At 42.8% G+C, this 25784-nt stretch overlaps 1 long non-coding RNA gene across 1 annotated transcript; it reads left to right on the top strand.

The window, feature by feature from the left end:
• The first annotated feature begins 13077 nt into the window (after positions 1–13077).
• On the top strand, positions 13078–18631 carry LOC132345984 (uncharacterized). Its single transcript, XR_009495632.1, has 4 exons — positions 13078–13509; positions 14926–15001; positions 17969–18025; positions 18131–18631. It is a non-coding gene; the product is annotated as an uncharacterized lncRNA (long non-coding RNA).
• Positions 18632–25784: the final 7153 nt, after the last annotated feature.

The raw sequence follows: 25784 nt of genomic DNA, 5'->3' as shown, positions 1-25784 counted from the left end.
TTGTTTTTCATTTGGCTACACTGGGTCTCTGTTGTGGCCTGTGTGGGCTCAGTAATTGCAGCACACAGGCTTAGTTGCCCAGTGGCATGTGGGATCTTAGTTCCCAAGCCAGGGATCAAACCCATGTCCCCTACATTCAAAGGCAGATTCTTAACCACTGGACCACCAGGGAAATTGCCAAGCTGTCAAGATTTTGAAGGAGTCCTCAGGATCACCCTTGGATTCAGTGATTCTCTAGGACTTACAGACGTAGAAAGCTAGTACATTCACAATTACACTTTGTTACAGTGAAGGATGGAGATTGAAATCAGAAAGGTAAAAAGCACAAAGGGCAGGTTGGGGAGAGACCAGGCATCAGCATCCACTTGTCCTCTCTCATTGGAGTTCTGTGAACAGCACTCAATTCTCCCACAATGACATGTGACAACATGTATGAAGTATTTCCAACCACAGAGTTAACCCAAATCTGGTTTTCAGGGGTTTTATTGTGGGAGGAAGGGTCAATCACATAGGCATGCCTGATCTTCATTCTAGCCTGTTCAGAAATCAGACTGGTACTGTGTGGCCCAAGAACCCCACCGTGAATCACACTGTTAACATAAACTTTCTGAAGTGGTCCAGGGCCTCAGATAAATAAAGACTCTTAACAGGCAGATTATCCCAAGAGCTTAGAGGTTATCTCCCAGGAACTTTTCAAGGGTCAGACTTTTCTTTGGAATGTTTAGGGTTTGGACCTCCCAGACTTGCTAACTTAATCATTTATTGTGTCATATCCTATTTGTTGGGGCTTCCCAGGTGCTACTAGTGGTAAAGAACCTGCCTGCCAGTGCAGGAGACATAAGAGATACAGGTTTGATCCCCGGGTTGGGAATATTCCCTGGAGAATGGCACCTGCTCCAGTACTCCTGCCTGGAGAATCCCATGGATAGAGGAGCATGGAGGGCTATAATCCAGAGCATTGCAAATGGTCAGACATGACTGAAAGTGACTTAGCATGCACACATCCTATTTGTTACACAGCACAGCCTAACCTACCCTGACTAATATAAGTCACAGGTTTGTCTAAAATACATGAAAATACCCAAATGACAAAGATATGCTTATCCATGTACTTTCTCCATGTGCTACACACACTACATGTGTGTGTTAGTCTCTCAGTCATGTCCGACTCTTTGTGACCCCATGGACTGTAGCCCACCAGGCTCCTTTGTCCATGGGATTCTCCAGGCAAGAATACTGGAATGGGTTGCCATTTTCTTCTCCAACACACACTACATAGCCTAAAGGAAATCAATCCTGAATATTCATTGGAGGGACTAATGTTGAAGCTGAAGCTCCAATACTTTGGCCACCTGATGCAAAGTGCCAGATGCTGGGAAAGACCCTGATGCTGGGAAAGACTGAAGGCCGGAGGAAAAGGGGATGACAGAGGATGAGATGGTTGGATTGCAACTCAATGGACAGGAGTTTGAGCAAGCTCCAGGAGATGGTTAAGAACAGGGAAGCCTGGTATGCTGCAGTCCGTGGGGTCGCAAACAGTTAGACATGACTGAGGGACTGAACAACAACACATACAACACTTTGGGAAACATTGATCTGGTCTAATCTCTGACTTTAAAATGTGTAAAAAGCCCCACTCTACTGCTATGCTTTCCTCAGAGGGAAGGACAATGGTTGGGAGAGATTATTGTTGTTGGGCGGAGTGGGGTCTGAGGCAGCAACCATGTAAGGTAAGTTCTGTAGCAGCTTCTCTAGGCAGGACCTCCAAGGACTATGATAGGACAATTCCAGGAGCTGTCAACCTTTGGTCCCCAACAATTCCTGGTCTCTGGATTGTTTAGATAAACTGATGCACCCTGGCTTAAAAAAAGGATTCATTACCATGGTTGGGATGGTTAATTTTATATGTTGACTTGATTGGGCCTCAGGTTGCCCACATATTTGGCTAAACATTATTTATGGGTGTGTCTGGGAGAGTGTTTCTGGATGAGACTAGTATTTGAATCTGTGAGCAGAGTAACTCAGACTGCTCTCCCCAATGTGCACAGGCCCCATCCAATCTATTGAATAAAAAACTTAGTAAGAAAGAACTCTTTTTCTCCATAGAACTGTCTTTGAGCCAAGGTGTCTACTGTTTCTTGCCTTTGGGCTCATCCTCCAAATGTAACTTACACTGTGGGCTCTCTGTTCACAGGCCTTTGGGCTCAGTCTAGAGCACAGCATTGGCTCACCTGGGTCTCCAGCTCTCCAGTTTACTGACTGCAGAGCTTGGACTTTTCAGCCTCCATAATCACATAAACCAATTCCTTATAGCTCATATATATTATACTATAGTATAGTGTATATTGCATATTAAGTATATATCTATCTCCTGTTGTTTCTTTTCTCTGAAGAATCCAGACTAATAGAAGGATATCAGTAGACCAAGTCCTGATCAGGCCTCAACACTCAATCTTTCTCTATTTTTTATTATTTTGGCTGTGCTGGGTCTTCACTGTGGCACACAGGCTCAGTAGTTGCAGTGTGCAAGCTTAGTAGCCCCACAGCATGTGGGATCTTAGTTCCTGGAGCAGGGATTGAATCTGTGTACCCCGCTTTGGAAGGTGGGTTCTTAATCATTGGGCCACCAAGGAAGGCCCTCTCTCTCTCTTTTCCTCCATCTTTGTCACCCTGTCTCTTCCTCTCTGTCCCTCTCCACTGTTTCTAGAATCTACTTCATTCTATAATCTCTTCTGTGAGGACCAGCTCACAGCATAGCAGGTATAGGGAACACAAGAGCAGGGTTCTGAGGTCATGACTGTGGCCTAACTCAAAGTGAGGTTAAAAACACAGGCTTCTTAATCACCTGAGTTATTGTTTCTGTGTTTTATAGTTAAATCTAAGAGAGACTGGTACAACTTGATCCAACTAGCTATGACTACAGGAAGGAGGGAAGCGTCAAATGACACCAACCAAAGAGATGGAGCTCCTGGGGTAATAGAGGGAATATGGAAAAATGAATCCAGTACAATAGAAAAACATTAAATAATAGAACCAGTGATGAAACCCATCTTCTAAGAAAGATTACAGATGTTCCTGGATGAGAATCTGACCCTCCTCTTGGAAATTTCATTTCATCTGAACTAGCCTTTTCTTCACAGGGTCAATCCAATTACTTGGGACAAATACCAGTCGTTCTCTAATACACCAGTCAATCCTCAGTGGAGGTATCTGAAAGAGGGTCAGAAAGCTGAAATGGGAAGCAGGGGCTGTTTCATGGGAGATTCAAATGGCTATTCAGCATCCATTGCTGTTGAGAATTACAGTTCAATGTCTCCTGGATGAGATTCGTTCACAAAGACCACAGGGAAATCCTTGATCTTCCCACTTCTCTGATTTGAGAGGCCTGAGAAGGACTATTATGATTCTGCTACTAATTTTCCTTAAAGCCATTTTCATTTCTTAAATGCCAAGTGTGTGTAAATTTAGCCAAGGGCCAATAGCATCAAGCTTTTGTTTTTGTTTTTGTTTTATAATTCTAACTTGTTCCATTTCAAAGTTCCCTGAGAAAGAAAACAAATTTGTACAAACTCTCTCCTGGGAGCCAGGATGATACAAGTCCACAAGTCCTTTTCCAATATTACAAAATCCCAAAGCTCTGAAAATCAGAAATTTAATAAGATAAGTACAAAATCATTTGGCAGTCAAAAAATGAGGCTATTTGTATCGTACTTTTTATTTATTGTACTTAGTTTCAATGTTGATATGTTTCGGTGCTAAAATATTAATGGGTTTGATGGGGTGCTGCACTTGACCCCTCTGGGAGTATTAAGTTATACGGGATGTGCATCACACCCCCGTTCTGTACCCTACTGAATTTCAAAACGCATCTGGTTCCAAACATTTTCCATAAGAAATCACAGACTTGTTCAACAGAAAAATCAAGACTTTGGGCTCAAACAGACAAACCTGAATTCAAATCCCCTCTAGTCATGTAGCAAGTGACTAAACTTCTCTGAACATCAGTTTCTTCCCCTGTAGAGTGGAAGTAACCATGGGAACTATCTCCTGGAGGGTTGGAATTGGGGGTAGTTGGGATTCAATGAGACAAGTTGCATGAGGAGTCTGACACCCTCCTTGGTACTGATCCATGCACAACAAAAGGTTTTTTTCTTCCAGTCCTAACACCCCCTCCCTTTCCAAAGAATCCAGGCACAGTGCTATAAAAATCAAAACACAGAAAGTAGAGAAAAGAAAAAATCTCATTCTCAACAGGAGGGCACAAAAGCATAGACAGTATAATTTGTCAGAAATGTCATCCTCCTAATAAAAAGTCAGGTGCTCGATGGAGCTGTGAATGAAGACCAATGATAACAAAGATCTACCCTCCTATGTGTCCCTTTTTGCTTCTCTTAAATTGATTTTTTTATAGCCTATTAACCGATACTAGCAATTGGTGCAATTATGTAGGCAGGTGGGTAATTTCCTTTCTCCATTGTTTCTGTCATCCTGGTAACTGATTGGTTGTAAACAATGCCAGCGTTATTGACCGTATGGACTTCCAGAATCCCACACTTTGCTTATTATTTGAGATGGATTTTAATCCCCTTTGAGATGGATTCTTTATTTAAAGACTTCACCACGCTGCAGTCAACTGCAAAGACCAGAAAGTATCAAGATAGATTTTTCTTCCCATGAACACAACATACATGAAAAGCACAGGAACGTGTATATAAGTTTAACGAACTTTGCTTAAACCTTAGAAGAAAGTCAGGAAGCAGTTTGTATATAGAATTTTGACTTCTATTTTAATAATATTTTTAATAAATTGAAGTTGCAAGAAAGAACCTTTCGGCTTTTAGTCCTCTCAAGTACAAAATATGATTGATTGCTAGTTTCTATTTGTAGTTCAAACACAGAGTGAAGCAGCCTCTCCAGTCCCCAGAAAAACAGCTATAATCTGTTGGCCATGTCTTCCATGGGCCCAGAATTGGGAAATGGCAACACACAGGCCCCAGTTTTGGACCTCCCTGGTGGCTCAGCGGCAAAAACTCCCCTGCCAATGCAGGAGACCTAGATTCCATCCCTCACTCGGGAAGATCTCCTGGAGAATGAAATGGATACCCACTCCTGTATTCTTGCCTGGAAAATCTTATCAACTGAGGAGCCTGGTGGACTACAGTCCACGAGATCATAAACAGTCAGACACGACTGAGTGACTGACACTCCTATGTTATAGAGGCCCCAATTTTTCAAATCACACTTCATATTTTCCAAGCTTTCTCTCCATCCACCCATCCACCCATGCCTTTTCTCTGTCAAGCAGTGAACTAAACTGCAGGTGCAAAAGTAAATAAGACACAACCCCCAGTGGGTGGAATAGATGTGTTTATCCTTTCAGAGTTCATGATTGGCTAAAATAGTGTTTTCTTGTTATATTAAAATTTTCAGGAGCTCAAAACCTGCCCCTTGAGAAGGGTGAGATCTGTTCTCTGAAGTTTCTTTTAAAACGGAGAGGGTTGAGATAGGTGTCGTCTGCAGGTTAGATATAGAGGGTAGGACACAATGAATTCTGTGTCATAAAGGGGTGGTTCCCAGAGAAACTAAAGAAAATGGAGACCAGCAAAACTGAGCTCTGACTGAAGGGAAACGCTGAGAACTAGGATAGCTAATGGCTGTGTGAGAAAGGGGAGCTTCAAGGGAGAGAGTCATCAAGAGTGAGAGAATGTCTCGTAGGGAAAATGGCCCGTTGACAATGGTTTGAAGAGGGTCTAGTTACTGTTGTTGCACAGTAAGGCATCCTAAAACCGAGTGGCTTAAAACAACTATTATTTTATTATTGCCCACAATTTTTGTGTGTCAGGCATTCAGGAGGAACTTGGTCAGAGGCTTTGGCTCAGGATCAGATGATGGCTGGAGCTGGAAGAGTGTAGGTTGTGGGAGAGGGGATGTGAGCAGCTGGAAAATGATCGAGCATCTCTCTCTCTCCATGGGGTCTTGGGGCTTCTCCGTGTGGGTCCCTCCACATGTGCTAGTTTGAACTTCCTTGCAACACGGCAGCTACAGGGCAGTTGGACTACTTATAAGGTACTTGCAGGCTCCAGGGAAAGTGCTGTTCCAGTGCACCAGATGTAAGCAGCAATGCTTTTCATTACCCAACCTTGGAGTCATGCCACATCACTTTCTCCACATTCTGTTGGTTACAAGGGGGTCATGAGCTTGCCTAGATTCAAGGGGAGGGGAATTAGACCTCATTGTATGATGGCGGAGTAGCAGAGTTCCAAAGAGCAAAAGGGATAGGAGCTACAGTTGTGGCCACCTTTGGAAAATGCAATGTCACAGTGAGAGAGGTGGGGGGTTGAGAAATTTGGCCCCACCTGAATCCCTAAGTGCTAACTGCCCCTGAAACCAGGCAAAAAGTCCTCCTCTAATCCTGTTAAATGAAAAACTGCATAGAACCAATCAGCCACCTTTTCTATTATGTAGCTGTGTCATATCAACAGGCTATCTAACCTCCCATCACCTCTGAGCCTTCACTGCCCACCTTCAGTCCAAGTTCTCCTTACCTTCTCCCTCTGCTCTGAGGCTGAAGTTGAAGGTTCTTTGCTTACTGCTCTAATTTCCTAGGCTGCCTTACCAAAACTGCAAATCAAGTGGTTTATAGCAATAGAAATTTATTCTCTCACAGGTCTGTAGATCAGAGTTCTGAAATCCAAGTGGCAGGCAGCGCCATATGTCCCCTGAAGCTTCCAGGGTAGAATATTTCCATGCCTCTTCATAGCTTCTGGTGGTTGCTGGAAATTCTTGACATTCCTGGTCTGTAGCACCATCATTCCAATCTCTGTCTCCATCATCACATGGTCTTCTTCCCTCTTTCATGTGAGGACACACGTCACTGAATTAGAATCCACACTCATCCAGTATGACCTCATCTTAACTTGATTACAACTGCAAAGACCTATTTCTCAATAAGGTCACATTCACAGGTACCAGTGATTAGGATTTGCACAGTCTTTTGGGGAGGACAGCATCAAATCTCCAGCACACAGTCAGGCTATTAAAATTCTCCTGTCACCTCGGGGCTCCAGGACTGTTCTTCCTTCCCAGCCTCAGCCTCCTCACGCCTTTGGAGCAAAACTACCACATCCCCTCCCAGGGCACAGCTTTTAGTCTTTTTAATGGAGCTCTTAGTCACAGAGCTTGGCAGAAATTCATTGATCCACTGTCCTTATCTCTATTCCATTCCAGCCCCCTGATGCGGCACCAGGGTGTTCTTCACCACAGACACACACACACAACAAAAGCCCCGATTCCAGACCACAGAGAAAGGTGTTCAGAGCCACTCACAGGGGATTATTGATTTTCTCTTCTCTCAGCTTTTCATTAGTGCCCACAATTCCTCTTGTTCTCATGTCTTCTTTTACCTCGGTTTCTTTAGAATGAAATTTGTTAGCAGAAGGATCTCAGTGTTTTCCTTTGGTGCTCATGGCATCGACAAAGCTCTCTGGAACCCCGATCATCTTACATCTTTTTTAGTAGTATCAGTTTAGAGTGCCTTCATGAGTCCAGAAATGTGCTATACAGACCTCTTCCTAACAGACCTTTTCCATTTCAACAGGTAGAAATCTGCAGCTAAGAGACTAACCTGTGTTTTGCAGTTTCCACCTGAGAAGGGAACAGGAATCCAGTGTGTAAGAGTCCCTGAGCCAATGAACATGAGATTCACTACACTGTGAGGTTTTGAAGGGCCATGTTCTGACCCTTTTATCTGGGTGACTCTGGGTGACCCTTATATCTGGGTGACTCTCCCTTATCCTTTTCCCCTCCAAGACATGGATAAAATAAAAAATCATCTACACATCAAGTTGTTCTTGATAGAGTCACACGGTTCTACAAGAAGGGACTCAGCAATTCTTAATTTGTTGTTTTTTATTCGTTAAGTCGTGTCAGACTCTTTTTTGCGGCCCCATGGACTGTAGCCAGCCAGGATCCTCCATCCATGGGATTTCCCAGGTAAGAGTACTGGAGTGGGTTGCAATTTCCTTCTCCAGGGGATCTTCTCAACCCAGGGATCCAGCCCAATGCAGGATCAAGTCTCCTGCATTGCAGGCGGATTCTTTACAACTGAGCCACTAGGGAAGCCATGAAATGATATCATCCCAAATAGGTAAAAAGTCATCTTCATGTGTGGAGAACTTTCTGCTTGCCTAGATAGTCCTACATGAAGTAAAGAGTAATGAGCCCTTTTTTTCTAACTTGGAAATTGAATTCAAATCACAATTGATCTAAATAGAAGTATAAAACACCACAAAACAGAAACCAACAACCAGTCCAAACTCTTCCAATTAAAGGAGAAGGGCAAGGGACTTCCCTGGTGGTCCGGTGGCTAAGACTCCACACTCCCAATGTAGGAGTCCCGGGTTCAGTCCCTGGTCAGGGACCTAGATCCCACATGCTGCAATTAAGAGTTCATATGCCGAAACTAAGACCTGGCAGAGTCAAATAAGTAAATACTTTTTTGGAGAAAAGAGCAAGGCAGGGTGAAGGCAGGTGGTAAACCATAAAATCTTAGAAATAGGAGTGTTACTGCCACCCCACTGACCCTAGTTCTGTGCTGCATTTTAGTTTATAGGTGGGCTTATCACTATTACAAGCTCTGAAGCCTGAGTCCACATGTACCTCAGGTGTATTCCTGCTGGCATTTGCCTTGGTCCATGTCCTCCCATGACCTTCAGAGAGTCTGTCTTCTAATTCACACAGAGGGGGAGTATATGCAGGGCATCCTAAAATAGGTTTCTCAGGCTTTTTTTTTTTTTTTTCTATTTTGTTTTTAAGCAAAGCTATTGGAGTTTTTGCAATTCCTAAATGGAGAGAGAGGGAATAAATATAATCCTGTCCAAGTGGGCACTATTTCCAGCCTCCTTTCAAAGTCATCAAACCCAAGTTACCTTCAAATGGGTTTTAAATTTAATTCATTGTATGTGCTGTCAAGGAAAACAAGAGACCTATAATTCCAATCAACTTTTCTCTAGGTTGCTGACATGTTACTTGATTTTTGAAAGGATTTCAGTGGTTCTCCTGTTTTGTATGAGGCTATTGAAGGTATTGTAAGCAAGTTTTTACCCATATGGACTATAACATATGTATTCAATTACATACTGAGAAGCTGGACAAGCTTATGTTTAAGAGTTCAAGCCATGGAATCAACCAGAATTGGATTCAAATTTCAATTTTGCTTCTTCATAGCTGTGTGACTTTTGGCGAATTTAACCTCTGTAAGATCAGTTTTCCCAGTGGTGAGTAAGAATAAGAATGCCTCCTATAGATAATGTGAAAACTGAATGAGACAAAATGTGCAACTTGTATTAGTCAACCATGCAACAAGCAACTCTAAAATCTCAGTGACCTACAGTCATGAAGGTGGAGTCCTGCTCGTGCTCCATCCCCAGCCCAGGCTGGAGAGAGGGCGCCAGTCCACGCCCTTCTCATGCAAGGACCAGCCTAACCAACCCACCATCTCTGGGAGTCTCCCTCTCTGGTCCCGCAGGTAGAAAGGATCTATAAAACCCCACGCTAGCTCTGAGGGTCCTCCCACTGGAAGTGATACACAGTCCTTCTGCTCACACTTCACTGGCCACTCCCAGGTCTACGGCTACACACATCTTCAGGAGAGAGAAGTGCAATCTGACTATGTTCCAGGAAGGAAGACCAGAACTGCTGGGAGTAGCTAATGTCATCCATACTCTGAGGACAGGCTGTAAGTGATGCAGGATATTTGGATACTGTTGCTTTTCTCCTACAATTTCGACTCAGTGTAATACTGACCCTGGAATCTATTTCAGGGAAGATGCTGGCTGGTGTTAACCACCACAAACATTGTGATGCAGAATTTGTTCAAACCAATGGTTGGTGAGCCTCCTTCAGGTCAAGCCCTCTTTGAAACACTGAGACAAAACAGTGAACCAAACCCTTTGGAGCTGATATTCTGGTCAAGGGAGTAGACAAAGAAATAGATATATTAACATCAGGAAACAATAATTACTATGAGAAAACAGAAAGCAAGGTAAAGGGGTGGAGTGACATTTAAGTAGAGGCCACCATGAAGTGACAGAGTGTTCAGCTCAGTTCAGTCACTCAGTAGTGTCCAACTCTTTACTAACCATGAACCGCAGCACACCAGGCCTCCCTGTCGATCATCAACTCCCAGAGTCCACCCAAACCCACATCCATTGAGTCGGTGATGCCATCCAACCACCTCATCCTCTGTTGTCCCCTTCTCCTCCTGCCCTCAATCTTTCCCAGCATCAGGGTCTTTTCAAATGAGTCAGCTCTTCGCATCAGGTGGCCACAGTGTTGGAGTTTCAGCTTCAACATCAGTCCTTCCAAAGAACACCTAGGACTGATCTCCTTTAGGATGGACTGGTTGGATATCCTTGCAGAGTGTTAGGGAATTTAAAATGGAAGTAGTCTTGTTCAGGCTTCAGAAGTAGAGGAGCAGGCCTCTGATGAACTTCTGACCATGCCTGGAGTACATGCTTGCCTGCAAGTACGTTGTTACCAGCAAGTCAAGTGGCACCTTAGACATGAAAGGGGATGAGTCTTAGAATTCCTTAAGCCCCTGGGGACTTGGCCAGCCACTCCCACCCCAGGGTCTAAGGAAATCTTATGATTCACAAGGTGAAACAAATGGCATTATAAAAGTTACAGAAAAAAAGAGCTGCATTTTTGCAAACAGACTGATAGTGATATCGATTTACAATCTGGGATTATAAGCAAGAGCCCCCAAAGCTGCAATTTGAAGTCTCATCCATGGGGTGCACACACCACCTAGGATCCTTTCCCAACTGGGACTCTAAATTTCTGTCATTCAGTACTTCCCAGCACTGTTAAAGTCTGGATGTAGGTATCAGCCCAATTAGGTGATGCATATGCTGTTACTTCGCCCCGTTCTTTCTATTTCCTTTCTTTTAATGACTGTATATTGAAATTAAGTCAAATAATTCTCTACTAAAAATTGTTCATTGTCTGTGTAATGAGTGGTTTCTTTTGTTAATGAATCCTTCAAACCTAAAACAAAAGTAAAACTTTTGGCAAAACACAGAGTGAGCTACCTATAGGAAGAATATTCCAGGCAGAGAAAGCACCAAGGCCTGAGGAGCATGTGCTTGACATGTGGGAGGAACAACAAGAAGGCCAGTATGGCTGGATCACAGGGTGCTGGAGCTGGGGGAGGAAATGAGGGCAGAGGGGGCAAGGGCCAGGCGGCAGAGGGCCAAGGCCATGGCAAGGACTGGGGACTTACACTGATGCCAGACACCACTGGAGCCTGCTGAAGAACAAGGAGACCTGAATCTCACCAACATTCACACCATTTCATAAAGAGGTAATTTCAGGAGCACACTCGATTAACTCAAATTAATTCCTCAATTAGTTTAGTGATACCCAATCAATTTTTTTCCATTTTTATTTCTATTTTAATAAATGTGTTTTCCATAAGCAGACTCATAGACAATAGAAAGCAAACTTACCGTAACCAAAGGGGAGAGAGCCCTGGGGAGGGACAAATTAGGAATACAGGATCAGTTCAGTTCAGTTCAGTTCAGTCGCTCAGTTGTGTCCAACTCTTGGTGATCCCATGAATCGCAGGACGCCAGGCCTTCCTGTCCATCACAAACTCCCAGAGTTCACTCAGACTCACGTCCATCGAGTCAGTGATGCCATCCAGCCATCTCATCCTGTCGTCCCCTTCTCCTCCTTCCCTCAATCCCTCCCAGCATCAGTCTTTTCCAATGAGTCAACTCTTCACATGAGGTGGCCAAAGTACTGGAGTTTCAGCTTTAGCATCATTCCCTCCAAAGAAATCCCAGGGCTGATCTCCTTCAGAATGGACTGTTTGGATCTCCTTGCAGTCCAAGGGACTCTCAAGAGTCTTCTCCAACACCACAGTTCAAAAGCATCAATTCTTCGGCACTCAGCCTTCTTCACAGTCCAACTCTCCCATCCATACGTGACCACAGGAAAAACCATAGCCTTGACTAGACGGACCTTTGTTGGCAAAGTAATGTCTCTGCTTTTGAATATGCTATCTAGGTTGGTCATAACTTTCCTTCCAAAGAGTAAAGGTCTTTTAATTTCATGGCTGCAGTCACCATCTGCAGTGATTTTGGAGCCCCCAAAATTAAAGTCTGACACCGTTTCCACTGTTTCCCCATCTATTTCCCATGAAGTGATGGGACCAGATGCCATGATCTTTGTTTTCTGAATATTGAGCTTTAAGCCAACTTTTTCACTCTCCACTTTCACAGGATGGACAGATACAAATGACTATACACAAAATAGATAAGCAACAAGGATTTACTGTATAGCACAGAGAATTATCCAATATCTTGTAATAGTCTATAATGAAATATAATCTGCAAAAATACTGAATCCCTATGCTGTACACTTGAAACTAATATAATATTTTAAATTAACCATACTTCAGTTTTTATAAATAAACTTGTTTTCATTGAGATTCTTTTCCTTGTAAAATTTACAGCATAAATTATTCACTGATTAGTTCTGTGATCGTATAAAGTTTTACATAATCTCTTACCAGCCACTGCCAGGTATTTGTTGCTGTCTCGTCCTTTCTGAAACCAATATTTTTGTCAAATCCAATTTTTCTAGCTCAAGCTTTTCAGATCTAAATCTCATCACAAATAATTGATTTTCCCATTATAAATTTCAATCAGATGCAATTTTAGCCATCATCTTGTTTGTTTTGTGTTATTTATAATTTCTACCTGGCAAATTTTCCCCAGGTCCCTTTTTGGCAGTGTTCTATGAATCTACCAAGATGTAATTCTTTAGTCAAGATTTTGTTAGGAGATCTGTTTTGTTTTGCATTGCTTATATCTACCAATGATATTATAAATTGTATAAAGAAAGAAAAAATACAGTTTGTACTGATTTCTGTTTAAATATGCTCAGGCTGCTATGATAAAATACCACAGACTGGGTGCTTTATAAGCAACAGAAATTTATATCTCACAGTCCCGGAGGCTGGAAGTCCAAGACCAGGCCAGCATGGTCAGGTTCTGATTGCAAACTGCCAACTGTTCACTATGTCCTCACCTGGTTGAACAGCCTGGGGAGCACTCTGGAGCCTCTTTCTTAAGAGCACTAATCCTATTCATAAGGGCCCCACCATTATAATCTAGTCAACTTCCAAATCCACCTCCAAATACCTTTGGGATTTAGGGTTTCAACATATGAATTTTAGAGGAAACAAACATTCAGACCATAACTAGGGAAAGCATTAGTAGCTCAGTCATGTCTGACCCTTTGTGACCTCATGGATGGTAGCCCACCAAGCTCCTTTGTCCATGGAATTCGCCAGGCAAGAATGCTGGAGTGAGTAGCCATTCCCTTCTACCAGGAGATCTTCCTGACCCAGGGATCAAACCTGAGCCTCTTTCATTGCAGGCAGATTCTTCACTCTGAGCCACCAGGGAAGTACCACAGCAGTATCAGAGCACAGATCGAAAGGTAAAATCTGGGTCAAAACAATGGAGCCACAGCTTCCTGCTCTTACCATATATAAACTGTTCAGAACGCACTAGTTCTTACTGTCCCCTGTTACAGATAAAGACTGCTACTGCTAAGTCGCATCAGTTGTGTCCGACTCTGTGCGACCCCATAGACGGCAGCCCACCAGGCTCCCCCATCCCTGGGATTCTCCAGGCAAGAACACTGGAGTGGGTTGCCATTTCCCTCTCCAATGCATGAAAGTGAAAAGTGAAAGTGAAGTCGCTACTACACACCTGAATTTCCACTTATGTACTCACAAGTAAAGAGTTGTATTTATATTTTTATTGCCAAAAAAAGGAAAAAAAAAGCATTATTAGCTCAAGTAGGATTCCAGGTCTTAATTTTTATACGTCAATACAAAAAAAAAAAATTATTTCTGACCTAAAAAGCAAGATGTAAAAATCCAATTTACCCATAGCACTTATTTTATTTGTACTCACAGATACAAATGATTTCACTTCAGGTTGAGAGAAAACAGCCTTACCAACCATAGCACTAATTAAACTGCCCAACATTCTTTCTTGGTATAGAATACAAGAGTCTATCTTTATCCTGTGGCCGTCACACTGCTCTTCAAAGATGCCAAGAAATTTCTGAATCTATAGAGCTAGAAGCTGGCTGATGACTCTGCTTCTTCTCCAGAAGTCCAGGGGAGGAAAAATGAAAATTATTTAGCACTTAAGCAAGTGAAAATCTCCAGTAAATGGTTCAAAGGCTACAAGCAATGAAACCAAGAAGAGTGAGGTCTTGGGGACATTCAGCAGAGAGGCACTGGGGTAGCAGAATCTGTTTTTACTGCTGATTATATGGGACTGTGATGCATAAGTTTTTAACTATTTGAACATAACCCCTGATTACAAGAAATAGTTCCATGACATTGACTTTTTACCTAGAGTATCCTTAGTGCCTAGTCCAGTGCCCAAAACAGAGAAGACACTCAAATAAATTCTGATAGAACAGATGAATGCATAAATTTTTTATTGCTTCATTAAACTATTTTTAAATGATTAAAAAACTTATTTAGCACCTATCCAGGTGTTGTGTGTGTGCCAAATCTTCTCTTCAAAACATCCTTATAAAAAGAAAATCCTTATGAGGGAAGGATTTTCTCACCATTTTAGAGGCAAGGAAACTGATGTTCTGAGAAGTTAAATAACTCACCTGAGGTCATGTGACTAGTGCATAAATGGCAGAGCCAGAAAATAAAACCCAGAAGTCGACCTGCCTCTAGATTTTAATCCCACATAGCCCAGCTTCATAAGGATTTGTATTTCACAGCACTGGAGTTATCAAGCACTGGAGGGTTCCTTTTCCTCAAAGACTTTGTGTTTCCTCCTGCACACTTTGACCCCTACATCTCTCTCCTAATGGCAGGAAGAATTATTATGAGGAGACAACACTCAGTTTTGAGCTCATGCAAGATACTCTTGATCAATAATGGAAGTTTGAGGTAAGTCTCTGACAGTACTGTTCCCAGGCAATGCACCCTCTACAAGAGCATTCCAAACACGCAATGCTCAACTCTTAAGTGTTGTATTCTAAGCCACCCTGTTCAGGATTTTCATTTCAAGAAAATAAATCCTAATATCTCTGGCTCTGTGACATACATACCACATCACCAAGGCTGACGCCTCCTATATCATATGGCCTGTTAAACGCATTACAACTCAAGTTAACTCACTTTGTCAAAGTAAATCATTCCTTTGAAGTGAACTGCAGTAATTTTTAAAGTATGCATAACAGGGAACCATTTTTTTCATGACTTCTTATCCAAGCAAAGATATATATTTTAAACAGCCACTCAAAAATGTATTAAAAATAAAAGCCAAAAAATGTGCTTTCTCTGACTTTATGGTCTGAAAAGCCCCCAGTTAACAGCAGTCACTGGTTTTCAGCCTTCTTTTCTGGTAGACAGTGAAACTGACCATAAAGGGCTGTGTCCAGCCTATCTGATTTATTGTTACCATTGTATGCTGTCAATTACTCATAAGTACTGCAAATGCTGAAACATTACATGAACGGGAGCACTATACTAAATTATAGATGGCCAGTGTGGATAAGTGTAATATATGAGGTCCCATCAGCACAACGCAGGGAGCAACCCTTCAAATAAAAGTCTCTGCTTTAATGAGCACCAAAGCCCATCCACATTAAGTGTATGAACTCCAGAAAAATAAATCAGATGATCACCATTTATGATCCAAAAGGGGTACATCGTGTTCGGGAAGAGACTAATTGCTGAGTTAAGGAAGCAAAGCAGTTCAGCATGTTAATAGCACAAAACACCACATAATACCAATCTAAACATCCTCGGGAAGGCTGTAGACTCAGCTAAAAGCCCAATTCCAATAGCGTGTATTAGGAATGAGTAAGCTAAAGAACAGTGTCTTGGGTAGACTCCCTAAGGAAGGCACAAAACTAAATTATTTCTCCAACCTGGAGTGGAGGGGCGGGGGCAGAAACGATCAGGAAAGCAATTCTGGGACCTCTTTGCACAGTGTGTATAAATCATTAAACAGCAGACAAATGATTTAACACTAATACAAACAAGGGTTCCCAGAGAATTAAATTTCCCTTCCCACAAATGAGTCAGAATAAAAGTGAATTGAACACATCATCCTCTCACTCACCAAATGCCAGGAAATATGATGCCAGAGCAAAACACACCTTGTGGGGGTTGATGTGACTGTGACAGAAACCATCCGTGGTCCCATGAAGCTCCTCAGTCCACGCAGGATCTGCCCTAAGGGGACAAATGAAGTCAGTTCTCATCCACTACACACATGGGGTCCCCACAGGCCAGTTCCATGACTTGAGCTCCCCATGAAGCTATTTAAAACATTTTAGAGCAAACCATAAATGGAAGAAAACCAACTGAGCTCTCTTAGGAAGGAACGATCTTTATTCTGAGATGATGCTCTTCCCAATAACTGGCAGAAAAATTATTTTTCTTCTTAAAAAGATGACAATCATTTTGTAGTTACCAAGGTCCTTTTAGTTTAATGTCCTTAATTTGGTGAAGTAAAAGGTTAACAACTCTATGTTGAACCCAATTTTTTTTTTCATTTACCAGTCCATAAAATCCAAAAATCTGAAAATCATCATCAGATTTCTCAGGTAGCCCAACCTTAGAAAGCAACATATCCAGGTAAAAGCTAAGTTATTCCTGTTCTGCTTGTCTTGCTGCTTGGATATGATTGGAGGGGAGAGCCACAGAGAGTAACCTAACTCAAGGGGCTGGTCCTGGCTTCCAGAACAAAGAATCATGTCAATAATAGTCTCCCAAGCGTTCACACAAAACCAAAGCTTGGTCGTCTGGAGTGCTATGGCAGCCCATGCTGGATTTTCTACATGGCCTTAGTGTTTCAAACAAGCTGAGGATTCCTCTCGTACTCTGGACTGACAGTTTCTTGACCTCCTTAAATGAATTTCTGCTCCACATCAGCTACCAATAATCACAGCTACCAATAATCAATGAATCTCATTTTCACTTGTATGATGAAATTACCCTTTCCTTTGATCTTAGAGCAAAATGGGGGAAACCCAATAACCGAGAAGTGGTGATTGAGCATGGCACCTCCCAAGGCTTAGTCAACAGAAGAGGGCTTTGAAGTGAACCTCACATTCCAGAAGAATTTTTGATGGATTTCTTACATAATGTGGAGCCAGGATCATGCTAGTAGAGGCCAGGAGTCTCCCATGCTCAGATCTACTGCACAGTGAGATAGCTGATTATTTCTAGAAACCTAACAGTGATCAAAGGAAAATGTCAAACACAGAGATGAAAAAAAAGTAATTTTCACACAAGGAGTAAACCCATGCTAGGCATCAAGGGAACTTCAAAGTCACCAGAGGAACCTACCTGTTTCTACTCGGGTCATTCCTCTGCCCGGATGCCCTCCCCACCACCCCATCACCTTCTTTAAGTTCAAATCCTCTCCATTCCCCAAGACTCAGTTAGGAACCATTTCTTATAATAAGCCTTCCTGCCCCTTAATGATAAATTCTCCCTCCTGCCTCAGTGCAACCACAGCACTGAACTAGACCCCTCTTATGAGGATCTTGCCTTGCATTTCCTATTTTGTATTATTGGCTTGAAGCTAAGAGTGCTATTTTTCTTACGTTTTCAAAGAATCACCAAGAGCAAATCTATGTTTGATTCATCTTTACATACAGCTGAGATTTAATAAGTATTTGCTGGATAGAAAAACAAACAAATGAATGGATATAAAATGGCATATATTCACTTTAGACTTCCTGCAATTCCAGAAAGGGCTCTCTGCCACCCCAGATTAAATAAGTCAGTAAGACATCAGGGAGCAGGGAAGCAGTCTCTAGGCATGATGAGGTATTTGGCTGTGACTTTCAGCATTTCTAATTCTCTCGTTCTTTGTATTTTCTTATGAAACCCCTGTAGGTATCTGTGACATGGCAGGTAAGACAAACGTAACTCTCCAGATTGTTGATAATACTGGTAAGTAACAATTGCAAGAATTCTACTTTTGGTTCCTATAGTTACTTCTGAGTTTATGCAAAATAATAATAATCATCATTATCATCATCCTGTTTGATTTTTCAGTACAACACTGCCATGGGAGAAATAGAAGCAGCAACACAGGAATATCCTTCCCATGGAGGGAATGGAAAACTGAGATTCTAGGAGATGTGGTGACTCATCCAAAGTCACAGAGATTGCCAGTGCCAAAGCAGGTTTCAAATTTGGTTCAGTTCTTTGGCAGAAAAAAAAAAAAAAGCACACCTGGAGACACTCACCTGGTGGGATCCACAAGATAAAGGAGGAAATGTTGGAAAATGGCCTTCAAGAGAAGTTAATCCACATGAAATAAACAAGAGCTGTCAGTATACATGCTCCCAAGGAAATACCAAACCTCGCTGACATGCCCACCAGCGCAAGAAACCCAGGTAGTGCCTTTAAAAACTGTCGGCATGTCCACACAGGTATCGATCTATGGGCTCAAGGCACTTGAGGTAGATGAAGCCAAATTCTAGTGTTGTGGGCTTGTTCTACAAGAGGCTGGAGGGGTGAGGTTTTTTTTTGTTTTTTTTTTTTTTTTCTGATTTCGAGGACTGCGACTTCTAGTAGAGAGACTTCAGTGACTTAGAGAGACACGGAGGCTCCAAAAATCAAACTTCTCAGTTCTACATTGTGGAACAAGGATTGGAATATATGTTTTCTGACTCTTAAGCCTTTGATTTGCTCTCTGCTGATGTAGGAAGGGGGAACTGAGTCAGGGTGAGGTTGACTGAAGCCCCACTTTGGGTCATTGGCAGAGAAGGGCTAGGATTTATGAGAGTTAAATCCCACATCTGTGGTTTAGCCATCAGAAAGTTAAACTGACAACATTACTTTCCTTCTTTTTCCATCAAAAAGGCCAAAAATTCAAAGTCTAGTCCTCTGGAGCCCCTGTAACAGAGCAGCCCCTGCTTGACCATCAGCAGTGCTCTCCAGGGGCTGGCCAATGTATTTGCATAGCAGATCTCTCCAAACTACAATCATACAAGTTCTTACCCATTGACAGTTGCTTATTTGCCTCGAATTCAAATGACTAACTGTCTTTGACCACATGTTTTGTAGTGGGAAAATGAAGTTTGCACAAGGTGCACTCTGTTAGCAAATAACAAGACAAAAGGTACCCAATTCATAAATAATAACCTGTTTTTCACTCTGGGTCTGAAAGCTCTCCACCTGACTCTAGATAGTAATCTATAGACAAGTTTTCTGCTGCCTATATTATCCTGTAAGTGAAGGGAATGGCATGTGTCTTGCTCACCATTGCATCCTTCACACAGTGGCTGGTGTGTAGTGAAAGCCCAGTAAATATTTGTTGGATATTTTATGTGCACACATGTGCATGAAAAAAAAAAAAAAAAAGGCTGCTATGTAACCTGCCACCCTTGCAATATTCACACTTCATGGAAAGATCCACCTGATTTCCAGGGAAATCCCCTTGGCTTTCGAGGAGGAGGTGAGGCTGAGAGAGCAGGCTGCTGGCTTCTCCATTTTCTCATCAATTTCAGTGATGATGCATTTTGGATGTTAAATACCTTCAAAGACCTAAATATGCCCACCCACACTGATGAGCACATTTGCATGCATCTTCCTTTAAGACCCTTCCTTCAATTTGGGCAATTGAGTCAGTTGTAGCAGCCACATACAGGCTGGTCTTGAGACCAGCCTAGACACTGGGCAACTTGCAGAAATCTGCTGCTTCAAGTCACCATGTTGGTTCTGCAGCAAATGGTTCTGCAAAACCACCAAGGCTGTCTGTACTGGTGCTGTAATAGAGATCGGTAACAAGGAAGGGGCACAAATTCACAATCCATTGAAAAAGTGAAAATGTTAGTCACTCAGTCATGTCTGAATCTGCGACCCCATGGACTGTAGCCTGTCAGGCTCCTCTATCCATGGAATTCTCCAGGCAAGAATACCAGAGTAGGTAGCCATTCCCTTCTCCAGATCTTCCCTACCCAGGTATTGAACCTGGGTTTCCCACATTGCAGGCAACTTCTTTACCATCTGAGCCACCACTGAGCACCTGCTTTATGCCAAGCATCTCACTGGGGGTTTTACATGGATAGTCTCATTGGAAATTGGTATCCTCACATTAAAACTGAGAATACAGGCCTCACAGGTCAGGTAGCTTGTCCCAGCTTACCCAGTTCATGAGGAGCAAAGCTGGGAGGCAAACTCAAGTTTCTTTGAAGCCATACCCCATATTCTCTCCATTCAGTTTGCTGAAGGGCCCCTAGATTCCATTTAAGATTCTGTTCTTCCATTTTGAGTAAAGCATTTTGCCTAAATTTGAGCTTGTGTGCTCCCATTCTAATGACAATTCATTGATCAGGTGAGTTTCTAGTAAAATAGGTCCCATGGAAGGCAGGCACAGGAGTGTGCCCTATAGTGCTCCCCTATCAGTGTGCCCATTTCCTCCCCTATCTTCCCCTGCCTTAATCTCTTTATTTTTCCTCTGACTTCCTGTCCCTTTCTGCCTGTATCTTGGGCTTGCAATGACAGCCCTGTGACCCTCAAAGCTAAAACATTTGCCAAGTCCTGGCGCTAAACAGTTTTATTTAATTAGGTCCTGGGATGGCCAAGTTCACTGCTGACATCATTTCTCAGAATCCATCAGGGCAGAGCCCTGTTGCCTAAGGACATGGTGTTAGGGTCCAGAACCAGGAGCTGCCCATGACCTCCAAGAGGCAAGGCTCTAGTGGGGCAGGCCCTCCACAGGTGCTGGAAGTCCTCTCTGGAAAGCTAAGTATGTTCTCTGAGTGCGGGGCAGCAGAAGTGTGATGAAGCAAGAGGCATCGTGTAGTTCTCATCAAGGGGAAAATTATCCTATTGATGTGCACAGAGGACAATGGTGACAAATTGGGTTGTGGACAGAGCTTAAAGACCAACTGGGTGTAAGCCTCACAGATGTCTGTCATTAGACAGCAGGGACCCAGCCACTAGGCTGAAAGTCAAAGCCAAGACTCCAGGCCCAAAAAGGCTTGACAGGAGCCAAGCAGAAGCCCAGGTATACAGGGGCTGGCATCTACGCAAGGTAACAAAACCTGGATGTGGACGAGAGTTTGGGAGAGCTCAAAACTAGAGCTCAGGGTGGAGATCACATCTAGGGAGAGAGGCCAAACTGGGACACACCCACCAGTTTGCCAGTTCTCTGACACCAATCGACTGTCCTACAATTCAATTCAATTCTGCCACTAGCTGGAATCATCATCAAGCTCCACAGGTTAAGGGTTCAATCCCACACAACTGCCCTCATGTTGAAAACCAGTCACAAGTGCTGGGTCCCCAGATAACCTGCACTTCTAACTTAGCTACAAAGTCAAGGGCTCCCACTATCTCCTCCTGCTCCATTCTGATAATTTGCTAGACAACTCACAGAACTCGAGAAAATGCTGTACTGACTATTATAGTTTATTACAAAAGTATAGATGAACAGCTGGATGAAGTGGTACTAGGGTGAGGTCCAGAGGAGTCCAGAACACAGGAGCCTCTCTCCCCACGGAGCCGGGGTGCACCAAACTCTCAGCACATGGGTATGTTCACCAACTGGGAACTCCTTGAACCCTATCACAAAGGGGTTTCTTGCAGGTTTTGTTAGACAGGATTGAAGCTAATGGTGACTAACTTGATCCCAGACCCTGGGAGGTGGGGCTGGAAGTTTCAAGCTTCTAATCACTACCACTTCTCTGGCAACCAGCCCGCTCCTGAAGCAAGCAGATCCTTAACCATAGTCATGTTATTAGCACACCAAAGACACTCTTATCACTCAGGAGATTTCAAGGGTCTTAGGAGCTGTGTTAATTTTCATTCCAATCCCAAAGAAGGGCAGTGCCAAAGAATGTTCAGACTACTGCTCAATTGCACTCATTTCACATGCTAGCAAGGTAATGCTCAAAATCCTCCAAACTAGGCTTCAACAGTACATGAACTGAGAACTTCCAGATGTTCAAGCTGGATTTAGAAAAGGCAGAGGAACCAGACATCAAATTCCCAACATCCACTGGATCATAGAAAGAAACAAGAGAATTCAAAAAAAATATCTACTTCTGCTTCATTGATTTGCAAAAGCCTTTGACTATGTGGATCACAACAAACTGGAAATTTCTTCAAGAGATGGGAATACCAGAGCACACAGACACTTACCTGTCTCCTGAGAAATCTGTATGCAAGTCAAAAAGCAACAGTTAGAACTGGACATGGAACAATGGACTAGTTCAAAATTGGAAAAGGAGTACATCAAGCTGTATATTGTCACCCTGCTTATTTAAGTTATATGCAGAGTACATCATGAGAAATGCCAGGCTGGATGAAGCACAAGCTGGAATCAAGATTGCTGGGAGAAATATCAATAACCTCAGATATTCAGATGACACCACCCTTATGGCAGAAAGTGAAGAGGAACTAAAGAGCCTCTTGATGAAAGTGAAAGAGGAGCGTGAAAGAGCTGGCTTAAAACTCAGCATTCAAAAAAACTAAGATCACGGCATCCAGTCCCACCACTTCATGGCAAATAGATGGGGAAACAATGGAAACAGTGACAGAATTTATTTTCTTGGGCTCCAAAATCGCTGCGGATGGTGACTGTAGCTATGAAATTAAAAGACACTTGCTTCTTGAAAGAAAAGCTATGACAAACCTATGCTATGCTATGCTAAGTCACTTCAGTCGTGTCCGACTCTGTGTGACCCCATAGACGGTAGCCTACCAGGCTCCCACGTCCCTGGGATTCTCCAGGCAAGAACACTGGAGTGGGTTGCCATTTCCTTCTCCAATGCATGAAAGTGAAAAGTCAAAGTGAAGTCGCTCAGTCGTGTCCGACTCTTAGCGACCCCATGGACTGCAGCCTACCAGGCTCCTCCATCCATGGGATTTTCCAGGCAAGAGTACTGGAGTGGGGTGCCATTGCCTTCTCCGATGACAAACCTAGACATTATAAAAAACAGAAACATTACTTTGCCGACAAAGGTCCATATAGTCAAAGCTATGGTTTTTCTAGTAGTCATGTATGGATGTAAGAGTTGAACCATAAAGAAGGCTGAGCACCAAAGAATTGATGCTTTCAAACTGTGGTGTTGGAGAAGACTCTTGAGAATTCCCTGGACTGCAAGGAGATCAAACCAGTCAATTCTAAAGAAAATCACTGAATATTCATTGGAAGGACTGATATTGAAGCTGAAGCTCCAATACATTGGCCCCCTGGTGCAAAGAGCTAACTCATTGGAGAAAACCCTGATGCTGGGAAAGATTGAAAGCAGGAGGAGAAGGGGACGACATAGGAAGAGATGGTTGGATGGCATCATTGACTCAATGGACATGAGTTTGAGCAAACTCTGGGAGATAGTGAAGGACAGGGAAGTCTGTCAAGCTGCAGTCCATGAGGTCACAAAGAGTCAGACATGACTGAGGGACTCAACAACAACCACAACAAAGGAGCTGTATATCAGAAACAGGGAACAAAGACCAAATCTTTTTAATTATACCAATGAAGAAAGTGTCTAGTGGGAAAAATAGGGAGAGGTCAGTAAAGGGGTACAAACTTTCATCTCTAAGATAAATTAGAACTGAGGATCTAATGTATAACTCAGTGACTATATTGACAACATGATAGTGTAGAATTGAAATTTGCAGGAGAGTAGAACTTAAATGTTCCCACCAAAAAAAGAAGGAGCAGGGAGGGAGGTTTGAGGTGATAAATGTGCTAATTAAGTAGATGAGTGGAGAAGAGAATGGCTACCCACTCCAGTATTCTTGCCTGGAAAAATCCAGTGGACAGAGAAGCCTGGTGGGCTATAATCCATGGAGTCACAAGGAGTCAGACACGACTTACTGACTAAACAACAACAAAGCCTTTTTTGTTTGGAATCTTAACTCTATAAATACAGTCACTAAAATCAGCTTGAAATGCAGGAGATTCAGGCTGGATCCCTGGGTCAGGAAGATCCCCTAGAGAAGAAAATGGTAACTGACATCAGTATTCTTGCTTAGAAAATCCATAGACAGAGGAACCTGGCAGGCTACAGTCCATGGAGTTGAAAAAGAGTCAGACACTACTGAAGCTATTGAGCACACACACACACACACACACACACACACACACACACACAAGTATATGGGGGAAACCTTTTCACAATGTGTATCAAATCAACATGTACCCTTTAAATATCTTACAATTTTATTTGTAAATATAAATTTATTTGTATATATTTGTCAATTATACTTCAATAAAGTTGCAGAGAGTCAACAATAATCACTGAGCTCCTGTAACCCTGTGCTGGAGTCATGGAGGATTCAAAGCAGTCCCCACCATCAAAGTTTTTTTATTCTAGTCAAAGAAGAGAACTAACTATAGTTAGTTCATGAAACTAACATACATGAAATAATCTCAGTGTTTGTATTAGTATTGCTTCAGTAATAAATTACCACAAAGTGGCCAAGATGATGCCAATGTACTATCTTATGGTTCTGGAGGTCAGAAGCCTTACTTGCTAAAAACGTGTCCACACAGTTGCCTTCTCCAGGAGGCTCTAGGGGAGAAGCCGTCTCTTGGTCTTCTCCAGCTCCAAGAGGCCATCTGCATTCTTTGGCTCGAAGCTTCTTTTTCCATTTTCAAAGGGCATCACTTCAACTTCTGCTTCCACAGGCAGATCTGATTCTAATCATCCTCCCCCTGCCTCCATAAGAATCCAGTGATGACACTCAGCCCACCCACATAATCAGGAGAACCTCTTCCTGTGAATTCTTAATTCACTCACATCTGCGAAGTCCCTTTTGTCACATAAGGTAACATACTTACAGGTTTGAGAGATAAGAACATGGGCATCTTGGGGGATGGAGGCATATTGTGCCCCCCACAGAGCTTTTGTAACATAGCCACCTCCATGGGGACATTTAAACACAAAGAGGTAAAGGACTAGCCCAGGGTCACAAATTTAGACTAGCACCCAGGATGTCTGATTCCCATCATGTTCCTAGACCAGGGCTCTTTCTACTACGTTAAGTTGCCACTTGAGCAATACACATCAGTATAATGATAAATGCAAATTAAAATTTACATTTATAAATACACAGAATTACAGGGTCAGAAGTTAGGGCTCACAGAACCTGAGAAATCTTCATGTCCAACCAGTGTGATCATAGTTATACTCATGTATTTCGTATCTCCAGTTAGGGGGAGCCTCACACCCTAGCTAGTGGTAGACCTACCAAAGCATCCCATAGCCCATTTCTGAGTGTGTTCATTGTTATCAGAGTGTTCCTTGAATAACTGGATTGTCCAGTTTCAGAGTTTGAACAATCCCCACTGTATTCCAGCCCCCTAAGAATGACCCATACAACACTGGGAATCCCACAAGCCCAGGTGAACCACAAGTCCAGGCCTTTTCCCTGGGAACTTCATCCTCTGACCCAGGCAAGAATACTTCAGTTTCCTGCTGGAACCAGAACCCAGGTCATACCTGTGGCAAACACCACTAGACATGTGTCCAAACACCACTAGATGTGTGCCCAAACACATGGCCTCTTTGCTTATTAACAAATTGTAGTAGACACATGACTACACAACTTTTTTCAGACTCCCTTGCAGGTGAGAGGACATAAGAGTAGTCTTGGGGAGAATAAGATGGCAGAGGACTAGGTAGATGTGGAGTACATCTCTCTCCATGGGTACATCAGGAATACACCTTCAGACACAGAAGTGCAT

This window comes from Bos taurus, chromosome 8 (assembly GCF_002263795.3).
Source record: "Bos taurus isolate L1 Dominette 01449 registration number 42190680 breed Hereford chromosome 8, ARS-UCD2.0, whole genome shotgun sequence".
NCBI lineage: Eukaryota > Metazoa > Chordata > Mammalia > Artiodactyla > Bovidae > Bos > Bos taurus.
Note: the sequence above shows the minus strand (reverse complement) of the source record. Positions and strands in the feature narration are given on the sequence as shown.